The sequence below is a fragment of the Camellia sinensis genome, chromosome 9 (assembly GCF_055761805.1).
Source record: "Camellia sinensis isolate YWXY chromosome 9, ASM5576180v1, whole genome shotgun sequence".
In the NCBI taxonomy this organism is placed as follows: Eukaryota; Viridiplantae; Streptophyta; class Magnoliopsida; order Ericales; family Theaceae; genus Camellia; species Camellia sinensis.
The window spans coordinates 162798844-162811690 of NC_138969.1; positions in this window are offsets into that span (position 1 = coordinate 162798844).

Consider the following 12847-nt stretch of genomic DNA (forward strand, 5'->3'; position numbering starts at 1 on the left):
CAGTATATCTATCGAGAGGCACACATGTTAGCGGACAAGCTTGCCAAACAGTGGCGGGGGGAAGTGAGGACCAGGGGGACAAGCTTGCAGGTTTCTTTTTTTTTTTTTTTTTTTTTGGCAAATATAGAGAAAATATTTTAAATAAAAAAAATTACAAAAATATTATTAGAATGAAATGTCAATGGCATTTTAAAAATTATGAGAACAATAATGGTTATTTTGATTGAAAATAAAAATACTATTATAAACTATATTATTTATGAAAATTTTATGAAATTTTTTTAATGTACCGGTGATGTCATTATTATTGACATGCAAGTATAAGTAATCTCACTATAAAGATATGAAATTTATTAGATTGTTAATTGCATTTGACATGTAAGGTTCACTCTATATGTGTTTATTTTTTATTAATTCGTGATATCACATACTAATAATGACATGATATTACCATTATATTGAATTTTTAATCAAATTTTGTATAAAAAAAATTATCATTATATAATTTATTTTAAGACTTATATCTATATTTTTTTATATTGTTCATAATACACCAGTTATAAATAATATTATTTTTTTGATATTTCTCGAAATCAATCGTAAAAATTTGCATGAAATATTTTTGTAAAATTTTTCAATATTATAATTAATAAATATATCTTCTAATTTGATTTTCTAACTCCGTCACTTGCCAAAGTTGTTTGTTTTTGATCAATAAGGAACTCTTGTAACATATTCCTAACCTCCTTGTTTTGTAACTTCTTTTGTCAACAATGATTCGTGTGGGATGGCTACCACGCGTTGTGTAGCCAACTAACTTAAAATATAAATAATAGCTTGCATTTTTCATTAAAAAAAAAAACACGTAAGTCAAAAATGCATGGTTGTTTAGATGTTGATACTGGCCATCGGCTTTTAAAATATTGAGGAACAAAGCTCATAGTAATTTACATAATGTTTCTTAAGGGTAAGTTAGACTTTTCACTATTGAACTTTTATCTAAATTTTTCATTTTTCTTTTTAATTTTTTGATGGTAACAATTAAGTTTTCAATTTCAATCTATGTTTCAACGTGGTTCTCCCATCATCCTATTGTTTGAATGAAACATGATCAAGAATCAAAGTGACATTTTGATAAAAGTTCGAGAGTAACATGTGTAACACGTCATGCAATTTTTTTCTTCTAATGCCCCTAAAACGTGTTCACTGGACTTTCACTCTGTCCAAATGTTTAAAAAAAATAAAAGACGGAAAGACTATATTAAAATACGAATTGAATTTTCAAAATTTAATTATTACATAAAAAAGTTGAGGAATAAAAATAAAATTTACATAAAAATTTAAGGGTAAAAAGTATAATTTAATTTTTTTTTTTTTTTATTGTAACCAAAACGCAAGATACCAAGACGAAAATATAAAGAACATCAAACAATAATATCATCTGAAAACACTTCGTAATTCAAGAAACAGCTTCTTTAGAGTCCATCAGTCCACCAAAGTCTATCTTGATAATTTGAATTGTTCATTTTGTAAGGGCTCATCAAGTAGATCATTTATAATGAAAATCAAGTTAATCAGATATCAATAATTACATGATCAATCACATTTTCTTCTAAAAAATGAATGGTCAATTTTAAAAATGATGCATACCATTCATTTTTTCATAAGATAATGTGATTTGATCATGTGACTACTGATATCTGATCAATTTAATTTTTAATATGAATGATTTACCCAGTGGATTCTATAATATAACAATTAAGATCATTAAAGTGACGCAGAAAAATTGTAACCTTCAAAATATTATTATTTGCTCCTAGAGCATTACACCGCACTAATCAGTAATTGGCATTGTCCTTCTTGAGAAAACACCCAAACAAAAATAATGGGTGCATTTCTCCATGAACCAATTAAATGTTGGATAATCTGGATTTTGATATATAAATGACACTACCAACTCGATTCAAATTGTGGAGTAAAGATATTCTGATATCTTAATGGGTATTACTTTATGAGCTAATTACATGATGTTTGTTTGGCATAATTTATTTAGGTCATATCACCTCTCTACTTTCCTGCATATCTTTTTGTAAAATGTCAAAATGTATACTTGTTTAGATCATTCTAAATGACATAGTCACTTGAATTACGCTCAGGATTGAAAAAAATTAGTCTGAATTTTATGTATACATTTTGCTTATAGTGATCGTAATTTTTTTTTTTTTTTTATCGGCAAAGAAAATTTTTATTGATGAAAGCATGCAAAATAAGATACAAGACATTAATAAAGAGAAGCTTAGAGCTAATAGAAGCTCCAAGCTCCAGTTGGTGAGAAGCCAACAAACAAACAAGAGAAACAGAATTAAAGAGCATCCACAGCTAAACTGCACAGCTGAGCAAAACAATGACTAACAGATCAGTCAATAGACCAAAACTTCACCCAAACTGCAATGCTGAGCAAAATAAAGACTAACAGACCAAAACAAATCATCCATAGCAGACCAAAACTGTTGGAAAAATGGTATTTTATATGGTTTATTTTAGGCCGACCTTGAGGCCAAAATAGAGTGGGCCCCAAACATCTTTTGGGGTGGGTTCGAAGAGGTGACGTGTTCCTTGCCGCATGGCAAATCACACAGTGAAGACGGAACGTCAAAACCATTTATGAGTGAATGGGAAGTTGACGTCGTTTTCGGGTTTAACATTAATTTCTTTGATAAAAATTCTTTTGAATTTTTTCAATAAAAATTATTGTGGGAATTTAATTTAATTCTAAATTCTAATTTTGGATTCCTGAGTGGTTTCCTAAAGTTTGTAATTGTGGGAATTTAATTTAATTCTAAATTTAAATTTTGGGTTCCTAAGTGGTTTCCTAAAAATTTTTTTACCTCTTACTTTATTTATTAAACTATTCAATTTGTTTAATATATATATATATTCAATAGTTTAATATATATATATATATATATATTCAAATAGTTTATTTAATTAAGTTTCAACTGGTTGGTACAGTCCCACTAACGGATCACTTTTGACATGTTTGAATTTTTGTGTGTTGTGTAACGGTCACAAAATTTGTTTGAAATCAAATTCTTAACTGTCCGTTTTTCACACCTGTTCAGTACATGAGTTGCAACTGTTCGGGACAGCATTTGTGTGCCTATAAATACCTATTTTCAACAGTGTTTAGGGATCCGAAAAATTTAGTCTGCATGTTTGATATTGCTGTCTAGATTTCATTTATATGTATTATTCTTCATTTTAGTTTTAGAATAAAATTCAGAGAGCAAGAACACAAGGTTTGGTTCGCTGGACAAATTGTTTAGAGTACTACTACAATTTGTGAAGATCATTGTATCCTGGGAGATAGACGCCACTCAACCGTAAGTACCGTAGCGGGGCGAATCTGTCTTAAGGACAGAGTGTCACACACTCGACTTAGTCTTATAATTTTTATTTGGTTCGACAAAATAAATCCGGTATGTTATTTATTTATTTTGTTTGAATTTATTTCTAGTTATTTTATTTACACAGAAGATTGTTCCAATAATCTTAAGACAGATTCGAATTATTCTGTTTACAGAATTTTTCGTTTGTTTCCCTTTTTCATTCTTCGTAAATAATTTCAGAGGAAAATTATTTTCTGTGGATTTACAAAATAATATTCTGGTTGGAAAAACAAATAGTGATTATATGCTATTTGACAGATAGTAGTAATATACTGTCTCTTTTCTTTGACAACAACTAGTAGTACAATACTGGTGTCATTAACAATTCAGAATATATTTTTGTGGAATTTTTTCAGAAATTAATTTTGGGTTTTAGAAATTATTTTCTGAATTTTCATTAATTAAAATTTTGTTTTCAGTATTTTAATTATTGAAGTGTTACTGAAATTAATTTTCTGTGTGGAATTAATTTGGTTAAATAAAATTTTATTTTATTTCCAAATTAATTGAAAAATAAAAGTTATTTTCTTATTTCTTTTATTTTATAAAATTTAATTTCTTGTGTGGAATTATTTTGGTTAAATAAAATTTTATTTTATTTCCAAATTAATTGAAAAATAAAAGTTATAGTTTTATTTCTTTTATTTTACAGAATTTAATTTTCTGTGTGGAATTAATTTGTTTAAATAAAATTTTATTTTATTTTCAAATTAATTGAAAAATAAAAGTTACATTCTTGTTTATTTTATTTTTACAGAATTTAATTCTGTGAATTTGGTTTAATTTTCTGTATAGTGTAAATTCTAATTCTAATTTTGTTTTATATATTAGAATTGATGGCTACTGAAACTAATGCCCAAACAAGTACTACTGTGGTGGCTACAATGACGCCAACCTCCTCTCCTGTGGTGACAATTCCAATAAGTCTTGGAGAAAAGCCAAAGAAATTCTTAGGAACTGACTTTAAAAGATGGCAACAAAAAATGTTGTTCTATCTTACAATTATGAACCTGGCTCGTTTCCTCCGTAAAGATGGTCCTATCCTGAAAGAGGATGAAACCGGCCGGCAAGTGGTTGCTGCGGTTGATGCTTGGAAACATGCCGATTTCCTTTGCCGGAATTACGTCTTGAACGGACTTGACAACATATTATACAACGTCTACAGTCTAATCAAGACAGTAAAGGAACTTTGAGAATCGTTGGAGAAAAAGTACAAAACGGAAGATGCCGGCTCAAAGAAATTTGTGGTTGGCAGATTCCTAGATTTTGTAATAGTTGATTCAAAAACTGTGATCAGCCAAGCTCAAGATTTCCAACTCATTCTGCATGACATTCACGCAGAAGGCATGTCTCTCAGCGAATCCTTCCAAGTTGCAGCCTTAATTGAAAAATTACCAAAAGGCTTGAAGGAATTCAAGAACTACCTCAAATACAAGCGCAAAGAAATTTCTATGGACGAATTAATTGTGCGTTTAAGGATTGAGGAGGACAACCGCAATTCTGAAAAGCGGGCTGGTAAGCATCCTATGGAGTCTAAGGCAAATGTGGTGGAACATGCTTCAAAAACTAAGAAACCAAAGTCTTCTGGAGAAAGTTCATCACAAGGCTCTAAAGGGGGGATAATAAAAAGTACAAGTTTAATGACAAATGTTACATCTGTGACAAAGAGGGATATCGGGCCAAAGATTGCCATAGCAAAGGCAAAAGCAAAAGAAGAACAAGCAAGAAGCCTGCTCAAGCCCATATGACCGAAATGGGCAATATTTCCAATGGTGTCGATGACATCAATCTTTCTGCAGTTGTTTCCGAGGCTAATCCTGTCGGAAATCTTAAAGAATGGTGGGTGGACACTGGTGCTACTCGCCATATTTGTACCGACAAAAAGATGTTCACATCTTATTCTACAGTGGACAATGGTGAACAACTTTTTATGGGCAACTCCTCAACTTCCAAAGTTGAAGGACAAGGAAAGATTGTTCTCAAGATGACATCAAGAAAGGAACTCACTCTCAATAATGTGCTGCATGTACCGGACATTCGCAAGAATCTTGTTTCCGGATCTTTGTTGAGTAAGAATGGGTTTAGGCTAGTATTTGAGAGTGATAAATTTGTACTTACAAAGAATGGGATGTATGTAGGGAAAGGTTACATGTCTGATGGCCTTTTCAAGTTAAATGCAATGACCGTTGTACCCTCAGTTATTAATAATACTACATCTTCTTCTTACTTGCTTGAGTCTTCAAATTTATGGCATGGTAGACTAGGACATGTTAATTATGGATCTTTGCGTAGATTAATTAATATGGAATGTTTACCTAAATTTAACATTGATTCAAATCATAAATGTGAAATTTGCGTTGAGACAAAATTATCTAAAACTCCTTTTCATTCAATTGAAAGAAGTACGGAACCACTTGAATTAATTCATAGTGACATTTGTGATTTTAAATCAATTCAAACTAGAGGTGGGAAAAAATATTTTATCATTTTTATAGATGACTATACTAGATATAGTTATGTTTATTTAATTCGAACCAAGGATGAAGTTTTGGAAACTTTCATTCAATATAAGAATGAAGTTGAAAATCAACTTGGTAAGAAAATCAAGAAACTTAGAAGTGATAGAGGTGGTGAATATGAATCACCTTTTGGTGAATTTTGTAAAGAACATGGAATAATTCATCAAACTACCGCTCCTTACTCACCTCAGCAAAATGGAATTGCTGAAAGGAAAAATAGGACTTTAAAAAAAATGATGAATGCCATGTTAATTAGTTCTGGATTACCTCAGAACTTGTGGGGGGGAAGCAATACTTTCTGCTAATTATGTTTTAAATAAATTACCCCGAAAGAAAGTGAATCAAACACCTTATGAAATGTGGCATGGTAGAGTACCATCCTACAAATACTTAAAAGTGTAGGGGTGTTTGACTAAAGTGGCTATTCCTAGTCCTAGAAAGACCAAGATAGGTCCTAAGACCATTGATTGCATTTTCATTGGTTATGCCGAGAATAGTAGTGCATATCGGTTTTTGATTCATAAATCAGAACATTCCGAAATGCATGTAAATACTATTTTTGAGTCTCGGAATGCATCATTCTTTGAACATGTATTTCTAAATAAGACTGGACAAGTGACTAGTAATAATAAGAGATCTTTTTATGCTATTACTAGTAATGATCAAGAACATGATCAAGAGCAAGAGTTAGACCAAAATGAGGAAGAAGAACCTAGGCGTAGTAAACGTGTTAGAACCTCAAAATCTTTTGGTCCAGATTTTCTAACATTTTTGTTAGAAAATGAGCCTTTAACTTTTAAAGAGGCTATGTTCAGTCCTGAAGCTCCTTTATGGAAAGAAGCTGTCAATAGTGAAGTTGAATCCATCTTGTAAAATCACACTTGGGAATTAGTGGATTTGCCACCAGGTTGTAAACCTCTTGGGTACAAGTGGATTTTCAAAAGAAAATTGAAAGCGGATGGATCAATAGACAAATACAAGGCAAGACTTGTAGTCAAAGGTTTTAGACAAAAAGAAGGTCTAGATTACTTTGACATATACTCACCGGTTACTAGAATAACATCCATTAGAATGCTAATTGCCATTGCATCTCTATACAATTTAAAAATTCATCAAATAGATGTTGAAACCGTTTTCTTAAATGGTGAGTTAAATGAATAGATTTACATGGAACAACCAGAAGGGTTTTCTGTTCCAGGAAAAGAAAAGAAAGTGTGTAAATTGGTTAAATCATTATATGGTTTAAAACAAGCGCCAAAGCAATGGCATGAGAAATTTGACAAGGCAATGATGTCAAATGGATTTAAAATTAATGAGTGTGACAAATGTGTTTATATTAAAAACATAGATGAAGGTTATGTCATTGTATATCTTTATGTAGATGATATGCTCATCATTGTTAGTAATAATGACATGATTAAAACTACCAAGAAAATGTTGAATAAACATTTTGACATGAAGGACATGGGTATTGCTGATGTAATACTTGGTATGAAAATTACCCAAACATCAGAAGGATATGCTTTGTCACAATCTCATTACATTGAGAAAATACTTGACAAATTCAGCAAAGATGATGATCATCTTGCTAAAACTCCTGTAGATGTTAATTTGTATCTTTCTAAGAATGTACAGGAAAGTATTTTTCAATTAGAGTATGCCCAAATTATTGAAAGTTTAATGTACTTGATGAACTGCACTCGCCCAGATATAGCTTATGCAGTAAGTAAATTAAGTAGATATACAAGTAATCCGGGAGTAGAACACTGGAAAGTAATTATAAGGGTTCTAAGATATCTCCGATTTACTCGTAACATTGGGCTTCATTATACTAGATATCCAGTAGTACTTGAAAGATACTGTGATGCAAATTGGATATCGGATACTAGAGACTCGAAGTCCACCAGTGGGTATGTCTTTACTCTTGGTAGGGCGGCTGTATCTTGGAAATCTTCCAAACAGACTTGTATTGCTAGGTCTACTATGGAATCTGAATTCATAACTTTAGACAAAGCAGGGGAAGAGGCAGAATGGCTTCGCCACTTCCTTGAAGATATTCCAATATGGCCAAAACTGGTGCCTGCTATATGCATACATTGCAATAGTCAATCAGCTATAAGTAGAGCACAGAGTCATATGTATAACGGTAAGTCACGACATATTCGTCGTCGACATAACACCGTGAGACAACTACTCTCTAATAGAATTATTTCCATAGAACATGTTAAGTCTAAAGATAACATAGTGGATCCACTAACCAAAGGGTTAGCAAGAGAGTTAGTTGAGAATTCATCGAGGGGAATGGGACTTAAGCCTATTAAATAAGAGTTACCACAACGGCAACCCAACCTAGTTGACTGGAGATCCCAAGATCGAGGTTCAAAGGGACAACCGAGTTGTGATTGACCCAGAAGGATCACTGGGGAGTCTAACTCCTACCCATTTCTTTGATAAAATAGTGATGTATGCAGCATTTGAGGTTAAGTAAAATTTTAATGATTCTTATATCTAGGTAAACCTAGTGGAGTATGGCATGATACTTTTTATAAGAATCACCTATGTGAGTGTGAACTGGGCCGGTTCTATAAGATTTGTGAAGGGTTACAAGTCTTTAGAGCACTCATGAAAAACCAGGCTGTTCAGGGCCAAAATGAACACAATAGTGAGAACTAAACTGTGTTTAGAGATATACTGTGTGAGTTCTATTGTCTTGGTTTACACAAACGGCTGAACAGTTCAAGACATCATGTTCACTGGTTAGCTAGTAAATCCGATAGTGTCTCATAAAGGAAGGTTCAAAGCCAAAAGCTACTTATCCTTTGCAGAATATTTCTAATTTCTGTACTCTCTGCATTTAGATCATGTTGTTGCATTTTCTCTCCGTCAAATTCTATTCATGTGCGAGATTGTTGGAAAAATAGTATTTTATATGGTTTATTTTGGGCTGACTTTGAGGCCAAAATAGAGTGGGCCCCAAACATCTTTTGGGGTGGGTCCGAAGAGGTGACGTGTTCCTTGCCGCGTAGCAAATCACACGGTGAAAACGGAACGTCAAAACCATTTATGAGTGAATGGGAAGTTGACGTCGTTTTCGGGTTTAACATTAATTTCTTTGATAAAAATTCTTTTGAATTTTTTCAATAAAAATTATTGTGGGAATTTAATTTAATTCTAAATTCAAATTTTGGATTCCTGAGTGGTTTCCTAAAGTTTGTAATTGTGGAAATTTAATTTAATTCTAAATTTAAATTTTGGGTTCCTAAGTGGTTTCCTAAAAAAAAATTTACCTCTTACTTTATTTATTAAACTATTCAATTTGTTTAATATATATATATATATATATATATATATATATATATTCAATAGTTTATTTAATTAAGTTTCAACAAGTTGGTACAGTCCCACTAACGGATCACTTTTGACATGTTTGAATTTTTGTGTGTTGTGTAACGGTCACAGAATTTGTTTGAAATCAAATTCTTAACTGTCCGTTTTTCACACCTGTTCAGTACATGAGTTGCACCTATTCGGGACAGCATTTGTATGCCCATAAATACCTATTTTCAACAGTGTTTAGGGATTCGAAAAATTTAGTTTGCATGTTTGATATTGTTGTCTAGATTTCATTTATATGTATTATTCTTCATTTCAGTTTTAGAATAAAATTCAGAGAGTAAGAACACAAGGTTTGGTTCGCTGGACAAATTGTTTGGAGTACTACTACAATTTGTGAAGATCATTGTATCTTGGGAGATAGACGCCACTCAACTGTAAGTACCGTAGCGGAGCGAATCTGTCTTAAGGACAGAGTGTCACACACTCGACTTGGTCTTGTAATTTTTATTTGGTTCGACAAAATAAATCTAGTATGTTATTTATTTATTTTGTTTGAATTTATTTCTAGTTATTTTATTTACACAGAAAATTGTTCCAACAAAAACTTCACCCAAACTACAATGCTGAGCATAACAAAGACTAACAGATCAGCTCAAAACAGATCAGTCTGTTGACACACACCGAACCTAAAAGAAGTCACCAAAACTAGGCAGCCACAAAATTTACTCCATGACCAGAATACCCAGATTACATAAAATTTGACACATCACCCCTGATATAGCTACAACTCAACCCTCAACAGCACACTTTTCCTGCAGCTTGCATACCACTAGAGATATGCTTCGAATTTGCACCGACAGATAGGACTAGCTTCAACAGATCAGCTTCAGCATCTCCACAAGCCAATAAAGCAAACCCCATCTACACCAACAGAGGAGAACAACATACACAAGAGCAGAACAGCAACAGACATAACAACACATACAGGAGCAATACAACACTATATATGTACAACACATCACCAGAGCTCATCACACCATAACAACCCAGCATACCAATCAGTACTATATAAGTGCAATAGACCCTCCCAAGTACTTCCTAATTTGCCTTAGATTAAGAACAAAATCCTGAACTGAAAAATGAAAGTCACTGAGGACTGGTTTTAACCAAAAGGCAATCCTATACTTAATTAAGTCACAAAGATCCACCACTTTTGGAGGAGTTGCTCTAAACACAAAGTCACAAAATCCTATACTTAAGAACAAAATCGCAACTTTAATTTTAAAGTTAAGGGTAAATTAGATTTTGTATCAAATTTTACTTTGATTCTTACATATGAAATCGTCATAGTCAACCACCTGTATTTCTAGTCAAATCTCACTTTAATCCTTACATATAAAATCGTGACAGTCAATCCCATGCACTTCTGGTTAAGTGTCCATTTTTCCCTTCTATTAATTCATTGTTTAAGTTTTTTAGACAATTCAGTCATGTAACAAGTACGTGACTACGAAATAATAAGAGATGAAAATTATCATCATCTTTCACCAATATACACTTTGTCCCACATGATAAAGATATGAAAAATGCTTGGGAGCACTAATTAGTACTCCCACTAATTAGGTGGCAGTGGGTCCCGCCATTAATGATGTGATGTTTTGGTCTTGGAGTTGTATTTTTTTTTTTTTTAACTTTTTTAATGCATTAGTGCTATTAGTGGTGATATTTTTAGTGGGATGAATCATTGTTGTAAAGATATAAGAGTTATATAATACGATATATATATATATATGTTCATATGTTAAAAATTGAACCGAAGACACATGCAAATAGAGTTTTTGAAATTAAAAAAATAACTGAAAAATCAAAGAGAAATGAAGATGAATAGACAAAAAACTGTATTACTGTAAAAAATAGAGTTTTAAAATTCTAATTTTTGCAATATCCTAATTCATCTCCTTAATCGTTCACAATCTGTGTTTTGTTTTAATTGAATAAAATTAAACTTTGATGTAAATTTTGAAATGAAATGTGTATAGACGAAAAATTTGGATAATTTTTTGTTTTTGCCCTCATTTTGTAGTCATATGCTTATCATACTACTGACTTCTGTTAAAGACTTATACGATAGAGTAACAAAAGAGGCATATTAACACTTGACCAGAAATGCAGAGGATTGATTGTCACAATTTCATGTGTAGAGATTAAAATGAGATTTAACCAAAAGTGTAAAGGGTTGACTCTCACAATTTTATGTATAAGAATCAAAGAAAGATTTGATGTAAAGTGTAATTTATCCTAAAGTTAATTATTTATGTCTATGGATGATTTTGGATTGATATTTATCACGTATCAAAATTTGTGCATCTTAAGAAATACAATGAATCATATTACATGGGTGTGGCACATGAATTAGTTAACCAATATCGTACATTTATCGAATTTATTTACTTTGAATTCGTCTAAATGAATCTTTTTTTTTGGAAAGAATCCTTCGTGCATAAGCCTCTTCTTGAAAAAGATTCATTGAGCCGAATTCAACCTAAACAAATTCCACGATTAAATCATTAATAGCAATGTTAGGTACTATGAAAAATCTTTCATGAAAATAATCATAAAAATTTTGTGACCTATGTATTACACTCAGAATAAAACACCACACACTAATTAAAATAATACAAGAATCATAAATCTTTCATAATTATTTTCATAAAATTTTTTTCTTCATTCTTAATTTTTCTTAATCATTAATCATTAGTTAACCATTATATCAAATGACCCTGCAATAAGCAGCAGTTTTCTGTTACTATTCTTTTAATAAAAAGGTCCCGCTAATGGTGGTTTTAAAATGTTAAAATATTAACAACCCGTAGATGGAACATCAAACATGATAGGGACCCCCTCTCCCCCTACACAAGTCAGGTGAGTGATTGGAAAAGAAAAAAATTAAAAATAAAAAAATTCTGACCAATCACAATTCACTAGAGGTCCGAACCATTTTTCGATTCAACATTTTTCATTCGCTGTCACAACACAGTCCACTCTGCAAATTTTTTATACATTTTTATTTATTTATTAATATTTATTAGAAAAATAACAAATCAATTCATGATAAACTTTATATATTTTTACCATTAAAGTCAAACATTTCTGTAAATCTGTAATTATTTTAATATAGTACTACTGATTTATTTATGATAAATTCTCCATTTTTATTTATTTATGTGGAAGTGCATTGGCACTCTACCCAATGGAGAAAATTAGTACATTCATAGCTTATAATATGTATATATTTTTTTCGATGGTCAAGATATTAATTTTTACTATGACAATAATGACATAAAATCAAATAATTATACTTTAGCAACACATAATTAATTAAAAACTTAATAACCATCAAATGAAAGAGTCCATATATAATGAAAGAAAATAAACAATGAATACAAGAAAAGTAGTCACTGTGCAATGTATACCCATGTCAAACGAGTCTTCCTTTTTTCTCTTTTCTTATTTACTAATTCCTACTTAAATTAAGATTTAAAA